Raw genomic sequence first — 8,152 nt, forward strand, 5'->3', positions numbered from 1 at the left:
CTGATACAAAGTCTACCCCACATCAATAAGGGTGAGAAAGGCTTCCCAAAACCAAGCCCCAGGAAACAAGGATCCTGTCTGCCCACAACCCACCCTCAACACACATTAATATAATCATGCCCATCCCAGGCAAGAAGGGCAACCAATACCATCACCTGGATGACGGGCTTCCACGTGGGCAGCACCATCTTTAACAAAATGAGCATAATATATTTTATCTGCCCCACAGACCACAATAAGGTATTTAAAACAGATCTATTGTGGTTATTCAAAAGGGCCCCTTTTTAAAAATATTTACTTGGAGGCCTAGGGTTTAAGGTTAAGACTCTGTTTATAATAATAACTTCTTAAGTATAATATACTTAAGCACAGTAATCTATTCACACCGTAGCCAGAAGCCAGAGTAATTTTCCTGCCCTGCGAGTCTGATCAGGCCTTCCCCTGCTCCTCCTACTGGCTCCCTCCTCCCGCTCAAGGGAACTTCTCCCACTCCCCCGCTACCCAGCAACTGGCATAGTGCTGCTCACTCAGCAGCTAGACAAAGACAATGTATTGAATGAATAAACAGATGGATGAATCAACAAAGAACAAAGTGGTTACATATTTTGCAGCTTGTATTGAACTCTAGAACTCCACAGATGGCCTACTTGCTGCTGCAGAAAAAAGTTTACTTATTAATTTAAATATAAGGTTTACAGTTATGAGTACATGGAACATAGAGTTTATTCTTATATTATTACTTATTGTATTGTTTTTCATACAAACAACCTTCTCTGGATCTGTATTTGGCTGCTATCAATGAAAGGTTATAATTGTGAAATTCAATCAGTATTAGGATTTTTTTTAAGGTAATATTTTCCCCATGGGAATTTTCCATTTTGTGAGTTATACGTCTGGTGAATTTTCTGGAAGACAAACTTCTCTCCTATAGTGTACAACGAGTGGTTGGCTTTGGATAAAAAGCTATTAGATTAACATATGTCCATATGTATTAGATGTATAAGAACAGTAAGGGAAGAGAGATAGAAGTGCTTCTGTTTCCCCAAGTGTTTTTATGAAAAACTTCCAATTCTTCAAAATAGTAGAAAAGAAATATGCTGGAAAATACACTGGAATTGGTCACATGGAGATGATTTTCCAGAGGAGAGAGACAGACAATAAATGTAACATTTAAGTAAACTATGTAGTTTGTTAGAAGAAACTGAGTGTTGTGAGCAAAGAAAAATACAGAGCCAGTGAGAGGAACCTGGAGTCTGGGGCTAGAGGGAGAGCAAGGTGTGCTCGGGGCAGGTAGAACCCAGTGGTGTCTGGGACACACGCACACGAACATGATCATCATTGCTTATCTGAAATCCAATATATATATATATTCCCCCCCCCCCCGACACCCCTAATGGCACTAAGAGTGAGGTCTGAGTAAAAATCTGAAGGGTTTGGATGACCGTGACCTGAAGGGAAAGAATGGTTCCATCTGAGAGTCGAAGCATGGCAGGTGCACCCTGGCAGCAGGGAGGCCAGTCGGCTGGTCAGAGAAGGAAGGGGACCGCAGATCAGGTCCCATAGGGCCCTGGAGACCTTAGGAAGGATTGTGCTTTCTCTTTTGAGTGAACTAAGAATCCGCTGTAGGCTTTTCAGTAAAGAAGTGACGTGAACTGACTTCTGATTTTAAGGGCTCACTCTGGCTGCTGTGTTGAAAATAGAAAACAGAGGAGCAAGGGCAGAAGCAAGGAGACCCCAGGAAGAGCTTGCGGTCATGCAGGGGCTTAGTTTGATGGTGACTCAAATTTGAGTGTTAGCAGTGCAGCCAAGAGAGATGGTTGGATAGTGAATATATTTTGAAGAGACAACAGAATTTTCTGACAAACCGAATGTGGAGTAGGAAAGAAAGATAGTGAAGACAAGCGTCAGAGGTGGTTTATTGATCTGAGGGCCTAGAAAGGAGGGACCTGCCATCCACAGAGATATGAGAGGTGTGGTGGAGCAGGTCAGAGGAAAAGATCAGTAGTTTAGTTTCGGAAGTGCTGATTTGATCTGACTCAAGGCATCTAAGCAATGACTGTAAGTAGGCCACTTGTAGGAGTCTGATCCCAGCCGAGATGGAAGTCCTGCACTCTCTATAATCCCCATTTAGATCAGCATTCCCCAAAAGAGACGTCTTGTCACATCTTAAGGAAAATTTTGCCCCATCCTGTCTAATTTTACTTAGGAAATATCTTTCTTTGAACCCATTGCTTTATTTAGTTTCCTATCATCTATTGTATCACCTCTGAAAGATAGGAATATGATAAGGAGTGACAGATTCTAAACAGTTCTTCACATTTTAGCCTCTAGAAATTCAGGAAAATGGGAAGAGTCCTTTTTTCCTACACAAGGCCCTTTCTTAAGAGATTTTTCTCATCTTTGTCTTTGAGGGTCCCATTTTAGGAAATCTTGTTCTTTTAAAATTTAACTTAGGCCTGAACTGTGGTGGTGCAGTGGATAAAGCGACCTGGAACGCTGAGGTTACTGGTTCAAAACCCTGCACTTGTCCACTCAAGGCACATATGGGAGTTGGTGCTTCCTGCTCCTTCTCTCTCTCTCTTTCTCTCCTCTCTAAAATGAATAAAATTAAAAAAAAATTTAAATAAAAATATCTGACTTGGCTCTTTCACAATAGGGATGTAAATAGGATATAAAGGTACACAAGTGTTTAGGCCAAGGTTTCCTGTATTCTGAGTTCATATGGAATATGTAAAATTCCTAACATGGGAAGGTGATAGAAACATTGGGAAAACAAACATTTTGAGCCTAATATATATCTAACTAAAGGCTTTAGATTTTAGGGACCTAAAAGCCGGGGCTAGCTTGGTGAAGGAAAGATCTAAAAGAAGACATCATATTTTAATTTATTCACAAGAGAGATTCAGATTATTTTTACAGGATTTTACAGTGTCAAATAATTTTAAGTTACATGAAACTGATATAGAGCTCCAAAGCACTGGATTAGGAATGAAGTAACTTGGTTTTAATGCTGATTCTTTAACTACTTAGCCTTCATGAAGTCTTGGAGCAAATCTTTTAACTTTTGACACATCCCTGGTTTCATATTTAAAAAATGAGGAATCGATGCAGCTGTTTACCCCTTCCTAGAGTAAGAATGAGATATAATTCAGATTCATGTATAAAAAGCACTTTGAAAATATAACATTTTATAAATTCAAGGGATTATTTTCCTATTGCCAGTAGTATTATTTAATCCAAGAAGAATTTCTTATAAGCATTGATATTAAGATGTAAAATTTTGCTTATTAACAAAATATAAAATTAGTCAAGCACATACTTTTCTTTCTTGAAAGAAGAGTTTTATTTCAGTAATAGTATTTCACTGATAAAATAAACAATTTAAATATTGAATAATGCCTAATTTTTATTTTATTTTCCATTGGAAATTTCAGAATTATAAGTATTTTGCTCAGAGCCAGAGATTATTAGGAAGACTTTATGAAGGAATAGGCATCTCCCAACATTGAGTTTGTCTCCCTATTGCAGATAGCTAGTGTAGTCAGATGGAAACATTAAAAAACAAATGAGTTGGTCAATTTATTTAACATATATTTTAATTTCCCACCTATATTATTGCTTATATATCCCTGAGCTTTGCACAACACTTGTCCTCTATTTGCTTTGGGTTTTTTTTTCAGTTAATAGTAGAGAACAGTTGGCATGTGGTTGCTCAATATTTTAAATTGAGCTAAAGCAGTCTACGCCAACCACAGAAATCTCATTTCCTTACCAGTGATTGGTTTTAGAAGGTACATGTAATACAGTTCTGGCCAATGAGATGTAATATGTCTCATAAAAAAAGACAATTGGGCCCTGGCTGGTTGGCTCAGCAGTAGAGCATCAACAGGGCCTGTAGAAGTCCCGGGTTCAATTCCTGGTCAGGGTTTGATTCCTAGTCACAGCACATAGGAGAAGCAACCATCTATCCGCTTCTCTTCCTCTTCTCTCTCTTTTTCTTCCTCTCTCTCTTCCCCTCCCACAGCCATGACCCATTTGAGCAAGTGGGCCCTAGAAGCTGAGGGTGGCTCCACCACTTCGCCTCATGCACTAAAATCCTTGCCGAGGCCCTGGCCGGTTGGCTCAGCGGTAGAGCGTCGGCCTAGCGTGCGGAGGACCCGGGTTCGATTCCCGGCCAGGGCACACAGGAGAAGCGCCCATTTGCTTCTCCACACCTCCGCCGTGCTTTCCTCTCTCTCTCTTCCCCTCCCGCAGCCAAGGCTCCACTGGAGCAAAGATGGCCCGGGCGCTGGGGATGGCTCTGTGGCCTCTGCCTCAGGCGCTAGAGTGGCTCTGGTCGCAACATGGCGACGCCCAGGATGGGCAGAGCATCGCCCCCTGGTGGGCAGAGCGTCGCCCCATGGTGGGCGTGCCGGGTGGATCCCGGTCGGGCGCATGCGGGAGTCTGTCTGACTGTCTCTCCCTGTTTCCAGCTTCAGAAAAATGAAAAAAAAAAAAAAAATAATAAAAAAAATCCTTGCCGAGCAAGGGAGCAGCGGCCCCCAATGGGCAGAGCATTGGTCCCATCAGCCCCAGACGGGGCTTGCTGGGTGGAATCCCAGTCAGAGCGCATGCAGAATTCAGTCTCCCAGCCTCTCACGAAAAAAAATGTGTGTGTGACAATTAAGAGGAAATACTTATTTTACTCTCCTACATTGTTTTATCTGGATGTGACACCTGTAGTGTGGCAGCCTTCTTGCTGCTATGAAGGCCTAAGGTGACAAAGCAGAATGATGGGAAGAATCTGGGTCTTCAGTAACAATGAACTAATTAATTAACCAACTTGGACTTGTCCTATGTGTAATAATAAACCCTCTCACATTTATGCCAGTTGAGTAGGATTTTTCTTTTGTAATTTGTATGCAATATGACATAAAAATCCTAATAATATTTAGCTTTTCTGGTTATTTTTATTCATATACTCTCTTGATGATGTTACTTAGCCTTCTTGGGCACTTTCAGATCCCCTAGTTATCTTGAAAAGAAATAAATGGGGTTGTTGTCAATGCTGTGGATAAGGACATGCAGCGATTAAGCATTCTGAGTGCAGAGATTCCATCTGCTTTATGTTTCAGTATAGACCCAGCCCCATTATAGTGCTTGTTATCCAATAAGTGTTAAATGAATAAATTTTCTATAATTCCCTTTTATCATATGGCACATTGGGCTGCTAGCCTCAGGCAACAGGCTAAGGTTAACGAAATGCCCTTTCAACACCCTTGTTCCGATTTCACCTTGTAAAGGCCAAAATCAGAGGCCATGACTTTTTAAGCATCAGGCATATATATAAATATCTGTATATCTATATATATATATTAATTGGCACAAAAGTTCATCTGTGCTTGTCTATTGAGACAGAAAAATGAGATCAGAATTCCAAGAGCATGGGGGGAAAAAGCAGTGAATAGCACCTACTTAATAGGCTGCCACATGAAGGCTGAAGTTCTTTAGCAACAGTGAATTTCAAAGAACACTTTCCATGTGTTTAAATCCTAATGTTTAAATCAACTGAGATAATACAGGAAAGAAACAGAATTGCCACAGTAAAAAAAATGAACACACATTTTCGGTTGTTATATTTTTGGTTATACTTTTCTATCTACCACTTTATAAGGCTGGTTCTATATGTAGTAAATAAATAAGTTGTTAATTTACATTCCTGTTTTAAAATTACATTTCAGTAAATCTCTGTGGTAGCTTGTTTGCCAAGGTTAGAAGCTATGTGCTTGAAAGCTACCCACTCCAGAGGCTACCACACATAGTTCAGGGTACCATTCCAAAGTGGGAACAACTTAGGTAGTTCACATTTGAAAACTGAACCAATAAACTCTAGTTTATTTGTACATCTGAAAAGTTAAATAGCAGTTAAAATAGGTAATGTAGATCTACATAAATCAATAATGCTTAAAACTCAAAACAATGTTCAGTGAAAAGTAGCAAGTTTTAAGTATGATACAATTAACACATTAAAAACAACACAGTACTTTATTTTTTAAATTTATTTATTTATTTATTTATTTATTTTTCAGGGACAGAGTCAGAGAGAGGTACCAGAATTCTTTTTTTTTTAAATTATTTATTTATTTATTCATTTTAGAGAGAGACAGACAGACAGACAGAAAGGAGGAGCAGGAAGCCTCAACTCCCATATGTGCCTTGACCAGGCAAGCCCAGGGTTTCGAACTGGCGACCTCAGTGTTTCCAGGTCGACACTTTTTCCACTGCGCCACCACAGGTCGAGTCAGAGGGATAGACAGGGACAGACACAGGAACGGAGAGAGATGAGAAGCATCAATCATCAGTTTTTCATTGTGACACCTTAGTTGTTCATTGATTGCTTTCTCATATGTGCCTTGACTGTGGGCCTTCAGCAGACCAAGTAACTCCTTGCTCGAGCCAGTGAGCTTGGATCCAAGCTGGTGAGCTTTTGCTCAAACCAGATGAGCCTGTACTCAAGCTGGTGACCTCGGGGTCTCGAACCTGGGTCCTCCACATCCCAGTCCAATGCTCTATCCACTGCGTCACCATCTGGTCAGGCAACACAGTACTTTAAAAATGCATGAGAATGAGGCACACCAAGCTCAGGATTGTGTGGTTACCTTGGGGAGCTGGACAGGCAAAATTTTTGCTATATCTGTACTTGGTCTATTTCTTTCAAAATAAAAACTTGCAATAAATATAGCAAATGTTAACATTTATTAAAGGTGGGTGGTGAGGTATAGTTATTTGATATGTTGTCTGTATTTTTCTGTGTTTAAAATAGTTCATACTTTTTTTAAAAGAACTAATTTCATAATTCTGGAATGGCAAAAACTCTAAGATTAACCCCTTTTGTCTGATAGTCTAAACATATCAATATTTAAACAACTACTTTTAAGATAACTTGAAAAAAATTATATTTCCTGGTGATTTATAGTAGTGTAAAGGTTATGTGAAAGTCCATTTAAAGACAAGAAAATAGTACTTATAATAAAATTAAATTTCTCAGTTCTGTGCTTACCACGAGCTGCAAGTTATTAAGAAATAAGTAAGAACATTTGAAGTATTTTGTCCTAGAAGGATTGGTTGTTTTGAAAGTATCCCAAATTTTTACATAGAAAAAGCAGTCTGCCAGCTACTTACACATTTAGGTATTTTGTTTGTTTTATAAAAGCATAAGTGTGAACATTTTGCAATCCAAGGATTTTCTGTTTTATTCATTCCTCTTGACAAAAGTTTCCTATAAGATGTATGGAAAATCCTTTGAAAATGATTTTATCTATATTTAAGATATTAAAAAAATATTAATTCTCAATACACCAGGAAAAATAGTCATCATCATTTACCACCTGGATCTAATTAGTCTTAATTTTTAATTTTCTTTTTTTGTATTCTTCTGAAGTGAGAAGCAGGGAGGCAGAGATACATTCTCCCACATGCGCCTGAGAGGGATCCACCCGGCATGCCCACTAGGGCCGATGCTCTGCCCATCTGGGCCGTTGCTAAATTGCAACCAGAGCCCTTCTAGTGCCTGAGGTGGAGGCCATGGAGCCATCCTCAGCGCCTGGACCAACTTTGCTCCGATGAGGCCTGCATGAGGGGAAGAGAGAAGAGAGAAAGGAGAGGGGGAAGGGTGGAGAAGCAGATGGGTGCTTCTCCTGTGTGTCCTGGCCGGGAATCGAACCCAAGACTTCCACACGCCAGGCTGACACTCTACCACTGAGCCAACCGACCAGGGCCGTCTTAAATTTTAAAAAATATATATATTGAAGTCATTTTATGAATAATTTACAAAATATAAGAAGATAAATTAGAAACTTTAAGAATTTTAGAATAGTAAACAATTTTGGTTTTATATTTTTAAAACTTTGAAGTTATATATACTTGAAATGAGCAATGTCGGCTGAATGTAACATTACCTGTTATACATCAATTTGGAACATACTTATCTTGTAAATAGTGACTCCAAATTTCAAATACATTTCTTATTAGGTTCTAGCTTATCATTACTTCTGGTTCTTCTCACAGTTGCATGACCAAAATGCAATACTTTTTAAAAACTTTGATGATATACATGATTTGTTAAAGAAGGGTAGTAATTATTGAAAAACATTTTAATTTTTGGATTTATAAG

Source organism: Saccopteryx leptura, chromosome 6 (genome assembly GCF_036850995.1).
Source record: "Saccopteryx leptura isolate mSacLep1 chromosome 6, mSacLep1_pri_phased_curated, whole genome shotgun sequence".
Classification (NCBI taxonomy): domain Eukaryota; kingdom Metazoa; phylum Chordata; class Mammalia; order Chiroptera; family Emballonuridae; genus Saccopteryx; species Saccopteryx leptura.